Consider the following 21,435-nt stretch of genomic DNA (forward strand, 5'->3'; position numbering starts at 1 on the left):
AGGTGAAGTTGGATTAAACTTGATAGGCTTCTGTGATGGCGCTTTGGCTCTTATCTTCCCTTCATATTGGGTCCCTGGGAGACATTTTAGCCCGGATTCGAGAGGGTGCAATTAAGATTAGCCCACTGGAAAATGGGTAAAATTTCACTTATATCGGGCCCGTATAAAAACAAAGACCCGCAGTTTTAATGCGCGAAGAAGAAACTGATAGTAAAAAACACCGAAAGGGCAAATAAAATATGGTAGTTTTCAGTTATTGAGGCTACATCTTATGCTAAATTGATAAGACGAACTTGTTGTACGGGAAAGACAGAAATAAGCAATTAAAAGCTCTTTTAATCCTCTACCTGCCGAAAAAAGAGAAGTGCTTTTTTGTGGTGTTATTTAGCTTGATGATAATGAGTTTAGTCCACTTGCAATTAACAGACGAGTCAGTGGACCGAAAAGTGATTTGCAAGTTACAAAAACCGTGACTCAAAGTTGCGCTTTTCATTTTGGTAGTTAGCCTTTTTCAGACGAAATTCCCGTTATAGTATAAAAGTTATAATAAATAAGAAGGGCTTATCAACAAAAGGCTCTCAAAAATGACCAGACACCATCACCATGACGCCATCGCTACCATTATCTTGGGAAATAAATAATTCAATATTTAATTTTAAGCCAAATACTTAAATACGGAAGCGAATTTAGGGGGCTTTAAATTTGGTAAAATGCGAGAAGGGGTCTTCTTTATCTTCATTTGACAGAGCTCGAAAAACAATTAGGTCATCCTAGAAAAGGGTTGAAAAAAATTTCAAAAAGAACATCCGCTCCCCTCCCTTGATAAAATCCTAGGTCCACCCCTGCTTAAATATACATAAGTGAGCAAATTGTGCGGTTGCAACATAATTCGACTTGTTGAAAAACTAAAGATGCAAAGTCCTTAGTTTTGATTGTGTAATTTAATTATGTTAGACCAAATTCGAATTTTGACTTTAATACCATAAATGGGGCATAACCTCTACTTGCTTCTTTCTATGCAATGGATTTTTATCCAAAAACCAGTAACTTCCTAGACGATTTTAAAAATTTTCATTAAATCAAGATGCGACGCGACCGTTACGAAAAATTCGAGTTATCACACTGTCGATTTCGTGAACGACAGCCATGCATGGGTATAAAGCGCCATTGGGAAAAACAAGAGACAAAATGGGAAAAAAAATAAAGAAATGAGTAATGAAATTTACGCCAAAGTGCTTTTTAATGGCACGTGGAGATTAATGATAAGCACAACAAAAAGGTGCCAGTTAATCTCCCGTGAATTGCTTCTTTAATTTACTTCTTTTCTTATTTATAGCCACGCTAATCGGCTAAAATGACGTAAATTAAGATGAACAAAAAGAACCCATACACCCAGAATTAATTTTTGTAATAACTTTTTATTCCTTTTTTTCAGTAAGTTTTTCTTTGCATTCTATTCCTTTGTTTTCTGATATATTTTCGTTTGATTGTTTTCAGTTTATTGTTTTTAAAGACAAATTTGATAAGTCAATAACTTGAAAGATCTTGTGTTGGAAAAGTTGCAAAAAAAATTGTTTTGTTCCGAAAAACGTTGCAAAAAAAATTGTTTTGTTCCGAAAAAACGTTGCAAAAAAAATTGTTTTGTTCCGAAAAAACGTTGCAAAAAATTTGTTTTGTTCCAACACAAAATATTCATTACCGCCATGTGAACAATCTCTTCCCTAAAATTAAAATGAAAGTTCAATCAGTAAGGCCTGCATGCTCCATGCTCAAATCTGATTGGCTGAAAAATATAACTTTTAATCAACTGAGCTATCTCCTCCCTATTGTTCATTTGGCCTTTTATTACACTTTTTTTATCAGTGAATGGAAAAAAAGTTTAAGAATTTCATCATTTTGCGGCTACTGAAACTTGTCTGCCGTTTGCAAATTCGGCTCGTCGAAATAAAAACAAAACCTAAAATAGTATTTAAGCTTCCGAACCAAGAGCGTTTTTTCATCTCTGTCGGAAAACAAAGCAAACTAGAGTATAATTTGCTTAAATATCCGATGTTTATTGAGTATAAGTGCTCTCAGACGTTTTCTGAGGGGGCCTTTAATCAGTTAAGCCAACCGTTTGTTCCTTGTCATCTAATAAACAAAATTGAATAAAGGAACACATTGCGAATGTTGACGCACTTAAGTGCACAGGTGATTCAGTCTCGGGCGATCGCAACTAGAAAAATTTTTGGCCTTATTTGCGATGCCCATAATTAGTCGAGATCCTCTCATCACATCACGAATAAAAAACGACACAATTTGGAAAACAAAGAAACTCTTTTCTCTTGCTTTTTTTTCCAATTATTGTTTCGGTAATTGTGCTACTTGCGCAACAGGCTACCCTTGTATACTGTTTAAGAACATCCGATTTTGAGCAAAAACTTCAAAAACCTACCAAAACGTTCCCAAGGTTTTTAAAAATTGTTGGCAACGCGCGCTTGACTGAAAAGTGTCTGCAAAATTATGGAAAACTTTTGAAAATCCGCACCCAAAAAATTAGAAAAGAATTTCCATTACGATACCAAACTGTGTATTTATAATGCGCACAGGTTTGAGTGTGTATGTTTGTAGAATCTGGAGACACTCTTTCAACATATAAAAGTTTGTAAGTGGAATCCACTTGTCTGAACTCACGAACAAATATGTAACTAACTTTTGTCGTCATATAAAATGCGTTTTTTTTTCAAATGTTGTCATACAGAAACAGCAAATAGTTGGTTTTAAAATTCAACTGACCTCAGGTTCGTCACCGTGTTCGGTGCACCCCTCCCCTGAGCAAACGAAGCCGGCCTCGACCTGGTTGCCAGGACAAACTCCTCCCCCTCCCCCTCCCCCTCCCCGTCCTGATCCTCCGGAGGGTTTTTCCTTTTCCAGCGGAAGCGTGAACTGTCTGGGGTCCATCAAAGCCAACTGTTTTTGTCTTTTCAAACTGAGATAGTTGCACACGTAAGAATTGAAACCCGAGTTTAAGAATTCGTCATAAGAATCGAGCGATTCGTCACTATAGGTACACTCTTCTTCAAAAGTGCGCAATCTCGAAGAAAAATTCGCTCTGTAACTTTGAAGGTAATTGTAGTAAGTATTCTGCTGGGTTGCAAGTGTATCGTTGCTCGGATACTCTCGTAAATTTCTCTCGAAGTCGTGATGATTCGGAATATCCTGACCCGACTCGCAGAAAGTCGTAAAAGGGTCAGAGTAGCTACGAGCAACGCTGTGTCTCGCTCTGATTTGCAGTTGTCGGACGTTCTCGTGGTGTTCCGCGAGAGAATTCGGGTGTGCTTCTGAAGAATCCTCTTGAACGAGGAAACTCTGAAGACAATAGAAAAATTTCTTATTTTGAGATTTCTTGGACATTTTTAACAGAAAGTTATCCCAACAATAGACTCAAAACTACTATTCAAATCAGAAAAGAATTTAAGAAAGAAACTTCAATAACAAATGATGTTTCAATGTGAAATAGGCTCATTTCAGTTTTTGAAATATTTGACTTTATGGTAAATAAAATTTCTGCTAATAAAAATAATGTCGCACTAAAGAGAGTACAGGAAAGATCCAGAACCATAAAGCAGACATCCGACAATTGATATTTGAACAAAATAAGATCAAAATTATGCAATAAACTAGACTTTGCAGTGTTTGAAACCGAGCAGTAGTGTGATATTTAGGTTTAGGGATGGTCCGTACGATTACAACAGACGATTTAAAAGGTCAATCGTAAAATTGACTTCTCACTGGTGAATAAAATTTCCTTTCCAAAAGGGGTCAATTCAATTAAGATCATAAATAAAAAACCTCTTTTCGATATTGACAAATTTAATTTAACATAAAATGTAAGTCCTGTAAATTGGATATATCTTTTAGAGAGACGATAAAATATACAAAAAGTAAAATAGTCACATAACATAACAGGGAAAAAGTAAAATAAGTTCTCAAAGAGAAAAAATGAAATAAGTTCTCAAAGAGAAAAAGTAAAATAAGTTCTCAAAGTAATTTTTTAAGTGAATGGAAAAATGTTCTGAGCATCAACTTTTGTCCACCAGATGTCGGCATGGTTTGAGGCTATAAATTTGGCCCAAAAAATAAAAATTGACACTTTTAAATTCTATAAAATCTCGTTTTATGCTTTAAGTGATTGCCATCCAAACAGCCATACAATTTTCATTTCTTTAAGTTTTTGAATAGTCGTGACACGTTTAACAGTATGGCCAAATACACAAACAGGCAAAATTAAACAAGAAATATGTGTGATTAATTAGCGATCAAGGTAGAGATTAAAGAGAAAAAGAAATTGGAGAGAATTTGGCCCAAAACAAAATCGATAAAATCGACAAACAAAAAGAACTATGCTAAGCCTCTTCATATTGGATTCAACATGTCACTTCATAGGCGCAAAACTTCGAGATATAAGAAACCAAAGACATAATCATGAAGAAAGGATAGCGATTTATACTATTTATGGGTTTATAGTTTAAGAATTGTGGGCTAATTTAGTAAAGATAGGCTGGGTAAGACATGTGAGGTTTTGTATTAAATACAGAAAAATGAAACTCTGATAAAATTCATTCATATGCCCCATAAGATTAATATAGTATTGCACGGGTACTTGTAAATGGGGAGGGGGTTTTGTTAGAGATCGACCCGATTGGAGGTGGCGTTGTGTCGATAAGCGAAGTTTGCTTGAGTTCGGACTTTAAAGAGGTCTGATTATTAGGATGTTTACAGTAGTCAGACTACTGACAAATATTTGAGCGAGTAAATTTGCTGATTAAAAGTAGTCAAACACATTAGCTAATGATAAGTTAAATCAGAATAACAAGTTATTTGGATCACAATCAACCGGGAAAGCCATTATCGGTATCAATAAGACCGATACACAACTATTGAAGGTCTGCGTCATTTTTTAAAAAATTTTCGCTAATCGTTATCCCTTAAGGATAGATTTTTACTCATTAATAACTAATGCAAAAATAAGATTCAAGGTTCCGAGTGGGTTTTGAATTTTTCGATGTGTTGAATTTTAAAACTGGAGGTAATTTATTCAAGGCTCCGACCAACGTTCCCTTAAACTTCCCTGAAAATCTGATTATGATCACCGAATCGCTGACTCAATAAAAAGTCACTTCTGTGATATGAAAAAACAGAAAGTTAATTCTATTATTGAAAGTACAACACAATCAAACGAAACAAAAGCGAAGTTTAATTCAGCAGTCGCGAAGAAAACACAATAATTTAAGGTCGGAAGGGCAATTAAATAGGTTACATTTTAAACCTGCAACTAGTTTTGACGCAATTCAACCAACGTGGCCCAATTTTAAAGTCACGAAGAAGAAAAGAAAGTGAAAGTTTGGCTCTATTTTGTGGGGATTAGAAAATTTGGACACAAATGGTAGGCTTTGGGCTAATCTAGTCAGACAGTCTTGTGTAATTAACTTGGTTATAACTTGATAAACTTGGCTGAGGTACAGTTAATCTATGCATACTGGCCCCATTATCGCAGCTGCATTTGAACCTTTGAATTAACCCTCCCCTGAACATAAAAAGCAGCCAAAGCGCAGAGGGAAATAAGTTCTCTGGGAAAAAAGAGAAGCATTCAATTTTTGGATCAATCAAACATAAGGCTCTCTGATTAACCGAAACCGAAACATATGATGATTTCACAAATGCAGCCTCTTTTAAATTTCTAGCTGAACGACTTCACCCAACTAACAACTTAACCTCTATTTTTGTGATTGTGAGTTCCTTTTCCCCATTTTTCAATCACCTGTTTTCTCGCACGGTCTAACTATTAGATTCACATTTATTTCTAAAGAAACTGTTCAATTTTCCTTTTTACCGAATATCTTAATTTTCATTTATTGATCTGAGTTTCAGAGCATTTGTGAATTATTATTTGTGCACGCAGTCTTTTCTTCTCCAGGCATATTGAGTCATTTATAATGAAAACTTTTGACGAAATATGTTTATACCATCGAAAAACATTAACAAGGATAGCCAGTTGCTGTGCAAGTGGCACAGAATGTTCTGACCATTTTCAAAGAAAAAAAAACTCTTTTTTATTTTCGTCAAATTAGTGTCGTTTTTAGTGAATGGTATGACTCGAGAACTATACGATCGCGTATAGCATAAGAGAATTAGTCATGATCGACAAAATTTGTTTTCAATAATATGCTTTGAATGAATTTGAAAAAAAAATACCTCATATTGATAGTCGATATCGGTTCAATTGCTATGCTCACCAGATTTTAGACTGCTATATTATTGATAACAGAAACGAGAAGGACAGTGTGTTTAAAAACTAGGAACCAAGCAATTTACAGGAACTATTTAGACCAACTATTTGGAGAACAGTTCAATAAAAGCTTCGATACTCATCAACCAAGCATTATTTTGGACCTTGCTTTACATCCATTAAAAAATTCTTGACTATGGGTTTTAGTTTGCGTTTAGTAAACAGAAGGCCCTCGTGAACTTGTTCACTAGTTACTGCCGCGTGTGCTCAGCTGGGTATCCTCTGTCCAAATGTATCCTTTCCATCCTGTTCAACAGGAGTTATGGAGACTCTAGGCCCATGTCGCAGTTAGTACAAGCAGTAATCATAAGGTGAACAAGTTAAAGAAATTTGAATAAACCGGTTACAGGGGCCTACGACTAGCGAGTTTCAAAAACCAAAACAATTTCGCTATAGCATTTCTGGAAAAATTAAGATCTCGCGTTTGTTTTGCCAATTTATACCATCAATGTCATAGCAAAAAATCTACTTCTGCTACCAGTGATGGTACTAAGGACTTCGCTTTGAAACAGTACAAAAAAAAATGAGTTTAACGTTTAAAAATCAAATCATTTTAGCTTTTCATTAGCCATCTGCTTTTGTTTTTCTTCGAAGAGAAAAAGAATTTGTTTGTAGAACTCAGACATTAGGGTCAGCGTGGTAGGGCGAATACCTGTGGCTGATCCTAGGCAGAGTTGCTAGCTTCAGTTGAACTTTTTTGTTTGTAAATAATGTGATGCCAAAATTAGTATGCGGTTGATGATTTTGCTGGAATTCAGTTTATTTAGTTTTTAATAAAAAAATGACGTTGAAACAAAAAAAAATGAAGAAAAAACTATATATATTTTTCCAAATTGTTCCTCTTTTTTGTACAATAATTTTGAATTTTTCCAGAAAAAATCTTTAATGTTAAATACGCGACGAAAAAAACATCCACAACTAGTTCCCTTGATAGTAATATCAAGTTTTTTGATATTATTTTAAAAAATAGTTAATTTCCATAAAATGAACGTTACTCGATCACTGGGAGAATTTTAAAAAAAATTCAAAGTCGGTCGAATCTCGACTGAAAAGGCTTTAATAAGATATAACACTCATCTCTATCCGATACATATTTGTGGTAACTGAATTTGTGTGGAAAACGAAAAACTAAAACACATTCGAGTACAAAGTTCCTCCCCATTTTTAAGGGTCGGAACAATGACCAGAGGTCAAAATCAAAACATCATTTCATCTGCAGCCAATTATTTTGTGAATTAAGGTTTGAAAAAAGCCATTTAGGCAAAATTAATCGGCAAAATTCGGCCAAATTAATCGGCAAAGTTAATGGCAACAGTTTCGAACAATAATAATTTTTTCACTTTTGAGGGCTGTATCAATTTCTCTTAACCAAAAAAAAATATCAGATACGTTAAAAGGCGATCAAGACATCCAGATCTTTGTTCTCACAAGCGATTCTGTTTCTTTTTGTTTTCAATTGTATTTGCGCATTGTGGTTCGACTGCGATAATTCGTTTTCTGAATAAGGCAACGCAACAAAAGAACGCGAGTCAATAATTAAATAGTTCAATGCTTTAACTTTGTCTCTAACCTTGATTCTTTGCAGATGGTGGCAAAAATGATTTTTAACGCTTCGCACCACTTAAGACAGAGCTCAATTAAAAATTTGCAATCTAACTGACAAAAACTGCTTTGAAAATGCTAATCTTTGTATCGAAATAATTTCAAGTTAAGGAACACATGTCGAGAAACAAAATCGCCAGTGTTAAGCAAGCATTCAGGAAAAAATTTCTAAGCGGCAAGTAAGCAGATAATACCTAGGTAGACGTCCGTTGAGCCTAAAAGAAACGAAAATCAATACCGAGGCGAAGCTGAACTTCCCACTACTAGCGATACAAATAGGAATGACTAAGAAAACAAACGAAAAAAAAAACAGAAAATCGTTTTTGTCAAAAAAAATTGCAACAAAAATCCAAATTATCCGGGATAAAAATGCCTGCACTAGCAAGAACTGTAGGAGGAGCTTTGGGAATTCTATAAAGAACGCAAGTTTTCAAAAAAAGTCCTTTCTACGCTCATTACTCTTAAAAAGACTAATGAAATTGAAAAAAAAACTTCTAACAGACATTTTTTTTTAAATTGCAAAGAAAGCTAAAAATATGTAATGAAACAAGTAAACCATCATAACCATAAGAAGCTTTACATGAAGCAATTAAAACATTAGAGAAAAAGCTCTACCTCAAAAAAAAATTCTGCGCGAATCGGAAATTAACCGACAAAAATAAGCAGATAGACAATAATCTGAATCAGCCAAACTTCTCTATTTGCAAGGAAAACAGGTCTCAACTAAAATTGAACATCCTGGCTTTGTCGTCTCAGGCATGTGGATTAGAGCAACTTGGAAAAAAGCTAAATTATTGAGCTACGTGAGCTAAGCCGACAAGCATAAACGGTCGGACAATAGTCCGAAAAAGCACAAAAAATCTGGTTTGCAAAAAAAGAGCCCGACTCCAACCGCAGATCTTGGCCGTCTCAGGCAGTTGTTTTACTTTTACTCCATATGCTCGGATGTTTGATTGGATTTGAATTTATATTTACCAAGCGGTAATAAAGCCAAAAAAACCATTTTAGTGTAAATGTTGGACCCAAAGTTTGCAAACTTAAGTGCAAAATATCTGTTCTGTTGAAATTCTCGGCAAATTTTGTTTTGATCTTTTTTAGTTTTAAAATATATCCGTTTAAAAATGAGAAAAACGAACTTCAAGTTTTATTCGTTTTGTCTGAATAATTTGTATCAGCATCGGAAAGCCAGAAAAAAAACAACCAACTAGTTGAAATTGATTACTTGATTTGAATACCAGAAAAAATGCCTATTGAGCCAAAAAAAAGCTGAATCAACAATGCACTCGTATTGAAACTTTTCTGAGCAATTTTTTGATATAAAACTCGTTGTTTCATTTTTAGATGGATCAAACTCTTGATCGGATTATATGTACGTACCAAAAAAAACGAAATATCTCAAAGGAAAAGTTTATATCCAGCATTGCAATATTCGAAACAATTATCTGGCGCCAAATCTACGGAAAAATATTTATGAGCAGGGTTTTCTTGCCGGCTACGCATTAATAGAAAACGTATAACGAGCATGTAAGGATCGTAGTTGAATATTTTGTTATATTGTGAACTCAAACCCCTCCTCGAGAAAATCTTAGATCCACCCCTGGTACTCAATGAAACAATTTGTATAAGTGGTTTAAGCGATATTATTTTTTAGATTCATACTAGTTGCTGCCATATTACTAACTATTCAACTAGCTACCCTTGTTTTCATTTCTTTCCTCTTCTTGTTTTTTTTTAGAAAACAAGCTTACGTATTAACTACGAAATTCCAACATACTGGTTATTCTAAGAACAAGCTGAGAAAGCATGCATTAAAAGTTTTTGAAGGCTAGATTAAACAAAAAGTGATGGAGAAGTCACTTTATTCCAAACAAAAATATCGCCAGACAAAATAAATGGGAACAAACTATAAAACATGTAACTAGGTTCACTTTGTGTTTCGACCACTCAATTTACCACATGTCAGCTTCCAAAACGGTCTAGAGTTCTCCCATATGAAAACCCGTTCAGTCATGACTCTGATTCAAATATTTCAATTTTCAGAAAAATTGTTCTGAATTTTTCTATTTTTTGGATTAATTTTAACGGGAAATAGATGAGAAAAGTTTGAACCATAGTAAGAATATCTGACTTTGTTCATAACTTATAATTATTCGAGCCAATATATTCTTAAACCTAAGCTATCAATTAGGCAGAAATTCAATCAGAAAAGTTTTTTTTATGGACGCGTTTAGAACATTCTGTGCTACTTACACAGCATTCGGATACCATTGTTTCAGTTGAACTTGGTTTTTGCTCATTTTGATTTAGAACTGGAGATGTTTGTTGATAATTGATATCAACTCCCGTCCTCTCGGAGCCTATTTTGATTTTTGTCAATTAGAGAACATATTTTTTCGTTCAGTTTTCCTCAGTTCAATCAACCTATCATTGTAAGAAATGGGAAACTTATAATTTTTGGGCCATCAAGACTAATCGACGAAAAACGACAATTTTGAATACAAAAAAGGGTGAAACAAGAACAATCTGCCGCTGTGAAAGTAGCAGCACAGAATATTTGTACACGGACGCGAAAACTGAGTCTCGCAGTACCGAATAGTGAAAACTGAAAAATACACAAAAAGACAACACCTGAAATTTTTGTGATGTTTTTCCCATTGGAAACTTATTTTGATGAAAACCTGTGGCGAAACATAACGAACAGCGTTAAATTAGCGTTAAAAATTACTGAGTCGTAACTATGCAGACAAGTTTTGGGTAAACTCCCGTTGATCCGGGAAAAATGTTCATAAAAAATCAAAACGTGGGATTTTAAAAAAAGCAGAGAACGTAGAGAAACTTATAAAAAAAATTGCTCAAAAATTCGACAGGCCATAACTTGAATCGATTTGCAAATGAAAGTTCTCAGATATCATGAGGATTAGGATGAAAAGTTGCTAAAAACTAAAACCAAACAAAAAGACAAAAAAAAGGTTTCCAAGGACAATACTGCTGGAAAAAATGTCGTCTATTTCAATTGTCTTCACTAGCAAAAAATTTGGCAGTGCATAGAAACGAAAATCGTAATTTACATTATTCAACTGGAACGTGCAATGCAACCTTAACAAAACACTATGCAGAACGAAATGACCTAAATTTGACATTTTAAAAGAAAAAAACTCTGCAAAAAACGAGCAACATTTAGTTTTTTTCAAGATATTTTGTCAGATACCACTTAAAACCTCCTACTATAGCCATGTCTATTAATCAAAACAACCATCAATTTACAAAATCTATAGGCTAGAAAGCTTTTCAACCAATATTGAAAATCAATTGTCAAAAAACTGATTGAAAACGTATCAAAAAAATTGCTTATTATCTCATGACTTCAATTTCGAACAAAAGACCACTGAAGAAAAATCCAGAAACACATCACAAGAACGCTTTTTTGAAACAAGAAAGAAAACGAAAAAAATTGAAAAAAAAATCGAAAAGATTTTTTCGAAGAAGATCGGAGAAGTGATTTGAAATTTTCAAAAAAAAAACATCATCAAAGTTGAATCAATAAAAAAACGAATGCAAATGTAGAACAAACACATTCGGTAAATATGCCGACGACAGAAGTACAGCCGACACTTAATAAGCTGAAAAATAGCCAAACCATTTTAAAATAATCATACTAAAGTGCTTTCATACCGGCTACAATGCAAACGTTATACAGGCAAAACAAGTACGCTGCATTTTTCAGCTGTATATTTGTAATTTCATCATATCAAATTTACCATTTAAAAATGTGCCATTCTGTGAACAAAGATATCTAAGGAAAAAAGTCTAATACCCGGTCGCAATACCCTTGCTTATCGCAAGGGTAAACAGAGTTTAAACGTAAACATAGCCGCCAGTCAGTTGGAAAAGAGTCAATGAACGCAAGTAAACAGAAAAACGCGGATTTATTTATTGAACACTTTCGAATTTCAAGAAAATAAGATGGTCTTTAAACTCTTTGATTTTCTGGAACAATTTATGATTGACACTTTTTGATAAATTAACCCAATTTGCCCATTTTGAGAAAAAATGGATCAATAGGCAAAGCTTTTATATCGCTGCGAAATTCGATAACTAAATTCCACTTTTCAAACTCGAAGTTGACCACTTTCGCTGTTCGATAGCGGAGTTTGCTTTCCCTTTAACAAAGGAAATGAACTGAACTTAAAAAATAATCAAAAGTCAAACATGGAAAAAAATGAGCCTAAGTAAATTTTAAAACTTTCCCTGAAAAAAAAACAAAAAAAAAACAACATCGCGACCTATATAAGAGTCCGAACTGCGTTCATCGACTCTTAAAAACAAACGAGAAACCATTTGTGAGGGAGTAGGAGATGTGTAGTGGCTAAAAATCAGCTTCAAATTTATTCATAACAGCTTAATTAACAAAAAAAATTCACATATTGAATTATTTTCGACTTGTATTAAATAACACATCAATTAAAAACAGCTTAATATATTAAGAACAAAATATTTACACCATTTTTTACGACATTTTTGAATACTTTACCGATAGAAAAAGCATTTTGTTAATGATTTCAAAACTTGAGCTCGGGCGACCTACCTTGCCACAAGTTGAAGTCTCTGTAGTTCACCCTTGCGATTCAAAGGTAACTTTTGCGAGGTATTAAATAAACAATAAACAAGAAAACCTAAGTTCAGGAAACAGTACTATACACAACTTTAAAAACAGCGCCAGATGAATTTAACAACTTCCCTCCAGGGTCTATCAGATGTCTTTCTGAGCATCCGTTAAGTCGGTAGTTGAAGTTGAAGCTGGCATTAATCAGACAAGTGTTCCCGCTTAAGAAACTAGTCTACAATTTTCCCTTTCATTTTGCGTACTCTTGAATACGCAATTGAACGCAATGAATACTCAATTACTCAAAAAATCACCAGTATTTTAATATTTGATTAGTTTTAAATTTTAATTGGTAAGTGAGATTGCGTTTAACGGAAAATGTTTGTTTAAATTATAACTTTAGAACAAAACAAGTAACAAAAAAGCAAAAAATATAGTTTTGTTGAACCATCGGCTTTCTATCTTATCTGCTTTTGTGTCACCATTCGTTTCAAAATGCTAGTCCTTATAATAATAATACTTATAACAAACATCATAGTAATGAAGTGAAGTTGCCTCATTAACAAGCAAATTAGGGACAAAGGTTACAAAAAAGATCAGCTGGAAGATGATTATGTAGTGAGAATAAAGTGCATGCTCAGATGACAGATGTTGAAATGATTCAGTTGAGTGGGTGTGTGAGCCAAATTGGAAGGGACAGGGGATAGGACAGAGAGGGGAGAGCGGTCGGATGGATAGAAAAAAGATGGATCGGTACGGCTTGTGGACTGATTTAAGGTGAGAGGAGAGGGGAGGAGGGAAGGATGATAAAAAAAGAACCAGTTTTGAGGGCGCGAACCAGGACTAGCACACGGCAATAATCACAATACTTGCAGGGGCGGGTAGTAGATTTAAAGGCAATTTGAAGGCCGATGATAACTGTATACTATTACTATGCGGTCTCCCGGAAATATTAGGGTTGTAATATTCAAGTACGGACGAAAGAGCATTTAAGCAGTTAGATGGTATTTTCAGGCAATTGGAGTTCACGTAACAGAACAGTCCTGGGCCACGTAAAGTTGGGTGCAATCGGGATTGGATTTGGAAAGGAGAAACAGCCGTTTTTAATCTAGGACAGCAAGAGACGTCGCAGAGCTATAAAACGAAAATTTTAATTGCCAATTTAATTGCCAAATTTGCAATTGATTCTTCACTTTTAATCATGGAGCGCCTAAAAAGCATCTTAAATAGAGATACTATCAGAAGTGAAAAAAAAATGTGTGCACCAACAACCAATTTTAACTTACCTCTTGAAGATCTCGGCGGAAAAATTTACTTCTCAACTGCAAGAATAGAAAATAGATAAAGTATGGGAGAACTTTTTATTTCATCCGGTACAAAAGGGAATTTAAAATATGGTTACAAGAAGTGTTCGAGAAAACACATGCTATGAAATATACAAATGATTTGAGAGGGGAGGGGAGGGGTTGTGTCAATAACCCCTTGGGATTGATTCGAGGTGCCACACTTCAGGGGGCGGAGTAATTAGACAATTTTATTTTGGACAACAGAAGAACAGAAGAGCACAAGGCGCACTCAGCTTATGTACAATTATCGCCCATCGCTTATTCCAGAGCACTTGATCGAAGTAGTCATTAGCCGAAAGGCATCGCAGGCAAATAATCAATATTGAGTCACTGACCATTTTCAATTTCACCTTTACATCAAATAATTGATTTAAAAAATACACTCACTTGTCAGTATTATTCATCCTCTTTCAACAGAACTAACCCATTAACCTATTACCTCTAATTAGAAATCCTAGCGCTCACTCTTGATGTTCTGAGGCTGATGTCGGCGAAACTGGGTTCGACTAAAAGGTGAACTATCTCCGCTTTAACCACAATAATCGAATTCCCTTGAGAATACAAGGACAGAACAATTATCACACCATAACTCTTACTATCTACTGGCTAAGGTGCTTGTTAGTTGCAGGTAGGTTGTCGAAAATACGGGCGAGGGGAGGGGTTGTCTGGAATGTGGGCAGGTAGGGGTAACAAGAGGAGTAATCAAGTGTTGGTTTGCCCGGGGGCAAAAATAGGTCAGACCTGGTTATCTACGTGGAGAAGGTGAAGATACACTTTATTCAAAGGCGTTCGAATTAACGTGTTCACATATAGAATAGATCGGAATATTGTGCACAAATTATCATGCAAAACTGATATAAAAATATTAAATATATATTTTTTTCGGAATCATCTAAAACGCTTTTTTTTTCAGATCAAAAGTGTAATTATCGATTTATACAGTTAACCCCAGATGCGAGCAGGACCCATCTTAAACGTATGTAATTATCCAATATCAAAATCGGACGGGCAGTTGTTCATGAATACGGCACGGAAATGTTTGATTCCGTTATCCCCCACACGCGAGTCTGGGGCAGTCAAAATCTTTCAACAAGAGGCAAAAAACAGAAAGTAGTATTGTGATTAACTCGCTTGCAAAAAAGGAGCTTCACAACGGTTTCGATACCGAAAAATGAACACCGGACGTCAAAAAAACAATTAAAAACAATCTTCCTAAGTTTATGAAAAACAAAATACAGAAAAACGGTAACTTACGTTAAAATCTGAAAACTTACCTTAAAATCTGGACCAAATTTGGAGAAACTATCTGTATTATAAAACAAAGATAGCTGGTTACTGTGCAAGTAGCACAGAATGTTCCTACCATAGCCTTTAAAAAATACACAAAAAGAAATCTTATTTTTTTCAATTAGAGATGTTATTTCTGGGTAGTGCAATAAAAGGATCAGAACAAAAATACTAGATCTTAGGTAAGTTCGACAGTCAAAGTAAAATTCTGATCGCTCACTTTATAAGCCCGAAAAAAAGACCAAAAAAATAACATTTTAAACAGGTTTTTCTTGACACTGGAAAAATGTTACAGAATTTTTAAAAAGTGGTTCGAATCACAACTAAAGGGCTTTAATATGATACAACCTTCAACCCAGTCCAAAAATTATTTTTGGTACCTGATTTTGTGACGAAAACCAAAAAAAAAAACTAAAACACATCCGACTACAAATTTCCTCCCCAATTTCAATGGTCAAAAGAAATATTTAATATCAATTAAACAAACAAAGCCGATAGATAGCTCAAAAAGTCTGAAAAACTTGAAGAAAAATTTTTTGCAGAAAAAAAACAAAACATCTCTTCGAATTGCTTTTGAAAAAAAATCAAAATAGAGCTCTTCGAATTGCAAGAATTATTTAAGATTAAAAATTATCTCATTAGGAGAAAACTCGAGCAAAAAGTTAATTTTTATTCAGCCGGGAAATCGGAAAATTAAAGTCCATTTGTGAAACATTAATTCACGTTTTCCGGGACCTTTTCACTTTTGCTGTTCGATAGTGGAGTTTTCCTTCATTTAACAAGGAAATCACGTGAAATTCAAATTGAATCAAAAGTCAACCCTTAAAAAAATCAAGTTTGAGCGTGAGCAAATTTTAAGACAAAAAACAAAATTAAAATCTTGAACAAAATTAAAATCATCAGGACCTATTTTAGTGAAATATACTTTAATCTTTAACACTTAAAAATGATTTACTTAAGAACAATGATGAGCTCTTAAACAGTATATAAAAATTTTTAAATTAGGAAATGGGAAAAATTCGAACGCTACGAAATCAAAAATTGGTACTATCTTTGACATCAATAATAAACAAAGATAGTCGGTTGCCTGACAAGTATCACCGAACTTTGCGAAAACCTGAATTTTTACGATATAAAAAAATAAAATATATATTAAAAATGATTCAATATAATAATACTTAGTCATTGCAAGGTATGTTAGCCGATTAGTTTCTTTCATTTTGGCATTTAACTGATTAAATTGTTTTAAAGACCCAAAATATTTAAATTTTCCAAGGAAAAAAGAATCCTTTAAATGATTTTCTCTCAAAGAATAGTCGACAAAAAAACTTTAAAAGGATCCTTCAAATGATTATTTAAAATGAACCCAATGAATGAATCAACCTTAACTGGATTAATCATAAACACCTTAACTGGATTAATCATAATTACCTTTAGCTTTCCGTTCTTTGATAAGAAAAACAATTGGGTAAAAAGTACGCGATAGCTGCCAAAACATATGAAAGATGAAAATTACTTGGCAAAAGCGAGTAAAAAAGAAATTTTTGATGAAAGAAAGTATCTGAATACTAATCTGAAATGATCAATGGCTCGTAATTAATTTTGTGAATGAGAGTTATCAAAAAAGTAAAGGGTGACTAATGACTCGGAGAAGAGCTATTATTTTGTAGTTAATCTCAATCATTTCATTCCAGAGACACTAAGCGGTAAAAGTACAAAAAACAGAGGTGAAAATGACCCTAAAATGAGATAAAAAAGACGACGGTCAGTTTTCTTTGACATTTGATTTGTCACTGATTATACTTTTTCGCCAGGTAAGAAGATAAAATGAAAGAAGTGATTTTGGCGCCAGATGAAAGAAAGCGGGTCGTAATAGACAAGGAAGGGAGTCAATCAAAGCCCAAGGCCTCATTAAGTCGATAAAAGACAAAGTAACTCAGTACTAATCAGTGAAATGATTAAGAGAAAAATAGCTCCAAGCGAGCATCTCAAATGAAATAGAAAGCATACAAAAGGTGGTCAAAAGGACTTAAGTGAAGTTGAGTTCATTTTTAAAATTCTCCTTTTTTGCTGAAATGGGACGATGTCCGATCCTTTTATTCCTGTACGGATTTGGCTTCCTGGGCGGCGGAAAATGAATTGTCTTTTGGGAAGCCCGGCTAGCATGTAGTTAATTACTTCTGCCGACAGATTTGAGTTCTGTAGACAGATGACGGTGTTGAGCTGCCGCTAGAATATTAGGTCATCCCCATTCCGGAAATTTGGGTTCATTTGAGACGGCGCGGGTTAACAAACACAGTTATGGCTTTCGTTTTACCTCAGTTAAAAAACGAATTTGGTTATTTGGAACGATAAGTAACAAAACCCGGGTGGAAACATGATGGTGCCCGAAACGGGTCAGAGAATTGTTAGAAAAGAAAGAATCTTTTGAAATCAGAACTGTTCGGTATATATAGCAGAAAACGTTGATCTCAAACCTTTTTCAGAACTTTTTTGTCAGCTTTGGTTGATCAATAAACTCAATTGCACAAACAACTAAGACAGGCTAAATAACTGTGGCAGAAACAAAGGCTCAATTTTTCAAAAGAAAGCTCACGTTTTGCCCCCGAGGCGATCTTACACTTCACAAAACCAGACAGAAAAAGGGATGATTGAAAAAAATTTATCAGTTGAAAAGAAACGATACAAAATACCTCAGGATAAAATGCCTCAATTTCATTCAGCCGAAACTTGTCTTTTTCGATAGGCGTAGAAACAAAGATGACACTGAAGGAATGAATCTCAGCAAAAACAACAAAGGCTTAAATTAAATGATCAACTTAGAGTATAAATACTGAAAGTCTTAAATTAGACGAAAAGCACGAACGCGAAGCTGGACAAGCAAGATAACGATTCTTTAAAAGACAAGAAAAGATGGTTGCTGTGCAAAATACACAGAACATTCCTTTCACGGTTGATTTTTGGAAAAAAAATATTCTGGGACTATTTTTCCAAGAGCATTAGTACTGGCTCCAGTTAATTACACCTTTCGTTATAAAATGAAAAACAAAAAATAAACGAAATTTCAGATGGATTTTATAGAACTTTCGATGTGCTAGAATTTTTTTACCCGAGGAAGCGCTGCAAAAAACTTCACAAACTAGTTATCCACAGCCCAATCAACAGATTTTTGTGCTACTCGCTGGCTTTACTCACTCTAATTAGACTTGAGATCAAAACTTTCAAACCATTTTTCTTGAGAAAAAATGTTTAAAAAAATTAATATATATATATTGATCAAATCACAATTAAAAGGACTTGAAAATAGTATATGACTCTGAACCCCATCTGCAACAAACATATAGCATGGCAATTTAACCGACAGAAAAAGAGACGAAGGCCGCAAAAAAATGCCAAAAAACACTTGTATAGCCACATTTTTGAATCTTTGTCTTGGTTTTGTCTCAAGTAAATATCTTATAAAAAAATTATCAATCACGAAAAATCAATGTTCAAAATAGCATAGAAACTTACAAGGCGGTAACAAGAAAGCCAAAAACTTTTTAGCAGGCACCTGAATCGAAAAAAAAAATCTTCCAAAAATTCTCTCAAAACATTTGCGTAAAAACTTTTTCTTAGCTCAACAAAAGCTTTACAAGGAGGTCGCTAAGCCGATATTTTATGAGCCGAAACTTTTAAGAAGAGAAAATTAAAATGAAGCATCAAAAGATACACTGAAAACGAAGGACGTACATTTTCAAGTGCAAAAAAAAAAAATTCCGTACAGAACGGGCCTTTAAAAATAAGATATATTCAAAATATGTATGCTAGTTGACTAAAGTAGAGACAAGGAGGTGGTCCCCAATTTCATTCATCCAAAAAAACGAAAGGTCATAATAAAAAAAATAAGAGTTGGTGTACAGCTAGCAAAAAAAAAAAACGAACAAAAAGGTGATTTAGTATGCAGACATGCTCAAAAAATATCTGTTGGCCCAAAAACTCCACACAGAGGCGCAGCTGAGTCTCTCACTATATGGAAATAAAAATGAATGACTATGATAATAATGATAAAAAAGAAACACCAAAATTCAAAAAAAAAACGTTTGTCATACAAGTTTTTAAAAATTGCAAAAAAGCCCAACAAATCTAAGAAAAACTACTTGCACCATCAAAAACATCACAAGGAGCTTTCGGAATGCTAGCCAAGAGCCGAACTATCAAACGAGTTCTTTCTGTGAGAACTAAGTTGACAAAAAACAGCAGATATTCTCAAATAATCTAAAAAAACCGAAAAGTCATTTTTCAAAATCAAAAAACAGATCCCCACTGGAATCACACTCCCGGTTTTGGTGTCTCAAGCATGGACAATACAGCAAAACTAGAAGAAATTTGGAATTCAAAAACAGGGGCTACGAGAACTAGCAGACAAAACTAAACAAACGAACGAGTCCGAAAAAACAAAAAACTTATTTTGCAAAAAACAGGTCTTGGCCGGATTCCAGCCAGAAGCCTGTGCCGCCTCATGCAGGCGTGTTACCTCTACGCAAGATGATTGATTGATTTTTTTAAAAAAGAAGCTTCTAAGCCGATATAAGACAAGCCGAAACCTATAAAGCAGAAAATAAAAATGAACATATCGAATGATAAAAACACAACCAAGTTTAAAAGTGGAAATGGGAACGTCAAAATTGTTTTTCGGAGCACAAAGAATGTGGAGTAAATTATTAATGAAACAGATTAAATTGACTTACTTTTCTGAGACGGAAGTTTATAACACTTTAATCGTTGACAGAAATTCAGTTTTCAAAGGAAATCGCCAACTTTCTTTATATCTTCTTTTTCAGCTATCACAATCAGATGCGGTCTGGCGAATTTATGTTTCTGTGATGCAGGTTTAGACGAGGTCTGTTGTGACTGTTCAGCTCTGAGTATTTGAGGGGTCTAAGGGTCATGATGCGAAAAGCCTCCTTCCTGAATCTCAAGCTAAGAGTCATCAATGTGAAATAAAAACAGCCAATTCGGGGTATAAAAAGTGTTCACGCCCAATTGACAACGCTTTGGTGACGTATAGTAACTCGTTAAACAGGAACACTCCAATTCCAAAAAAGACTGTTAAACTTGATTAAAAGAAAACTGCAAGAAGCTGCAATTTGAGAAAGACTTCTAAATTTTGAATTAATCTTGTCCGATAATGACTGTTTTCTTAAACTAACTTAATCATATGTCTCCTGAAAGCTTGATAGAAAGGTCAATAGTAAGTATCCTACAACAACAACAACAACAACAATAAAAACAAAGCTGTTGAAAAGTTATCAAATTACGAGTTAGATATTCATAAATCAGTGGTAAAGAAAAACCAATAAGTGCCGTAAATTTTGAAATTCGGTCACAAGTATGGCGATAAACAGTACTTTCGGATTGTTTACTTGGTTGTTTACTATTCGGTGCCAAGAGCTGCTGGGAAATGAGCCGCGAACAAACTAACGACTGACCAATCAAGCGAGCGACTCCGTTGGCATCTAATCTTCAGTCCGGAATTGCAAATGGAAAGAAATGGTAATAAGTAAGATATAGAACTCCCATTGCGTTGCTTCTAGAGATAACAGGCTAAATTACTGGTTAGTACATTTTCGGTCGTATGGTTTAGATCAAAAAAGCCAGCCCTACCAATTATGAAACAAGCTATCATAGCCCTATGCAAGTTAAAATAAACAAAAGTACAAAATCAAATCATTTTGCGAAGAGTACTAAATTGCTCGTACTTTTTAGAAATCTGAGCCGAACAAACCTGTTGATTTCCATTGAAAAACTTTCATAAAAAGTCGAGCGTTCATTTTTAAAGTAATCGGACTTGAGAAAAGATATAATCATCTAATTTAAGACCCTTTCCTTGGTTTGATCACCAATTACCAGCCCAGCTAAGCCCAAATTCTAATTTGCTACGCAGAGGCAGTGGTAGTTGGTAGTACGTGCAGAAGGATAACACAAAGATAAAATGAAAGCAGGGAGAAAAGTTCGGTGAAGAAATTATCTTTCCAACCAGCTCATCTTACATATTTTAATACCCCCTCCAAAAAATCACGCTCGATGAATTGCATAAGTAGTACAAGCGCAAGCAACCCAATGCCCCCTTTCACAGATTTGGACACAAATCAACTATTGCTCCAGTTGCAATGTCAAAGCCACTTTGATGCTTTAAAGTTCATCATCATCATCATCATCATCATCATCATCATCGTAATCATCATTATCAAATGATTCAACTGAAGCGTATTTTACTGATCAAATGA

At 34.4% G+C, this 21,435-nt stretch overlaps 1 protein-coding gene across 1 annotated transcript in view; it reads right to left on the minus strand.

Moving 5' to 3' along the window:
• LOC134846531 (uncharacterized) overlaps positions 1-2,865 on the minus strand; it is a 108,495-nt gene extending 105,630 nt beyond the window's left edge. Inside the window, exon 1 of the mRNA XM_063863911.1 lies at positions 2,776-2,865. The gene's annotated coding sequence lies outside the window, so the exon portion shown is untranslated. The remainder of the gene's footprint in view (positions 1-2,775) is intronic.
• Between the last annotated feature and the right edge of the window lie 18,570 nt (positions 2,866-21,435).

This window comes from Symsagittifera roscoffensis, chromosome 5 (genome assembly GCF_963678635.1).
Source record: "Symsagittifera roscoffensis chromosome 5, txSymRosc1.1, whole genome shotgun sequence".
NCBI lineage: Eukaryota > Metazoa > Xenacoelomorpha > Acoela > Convolutidae > Symsagittifera > Symsagittifera roscoffensis.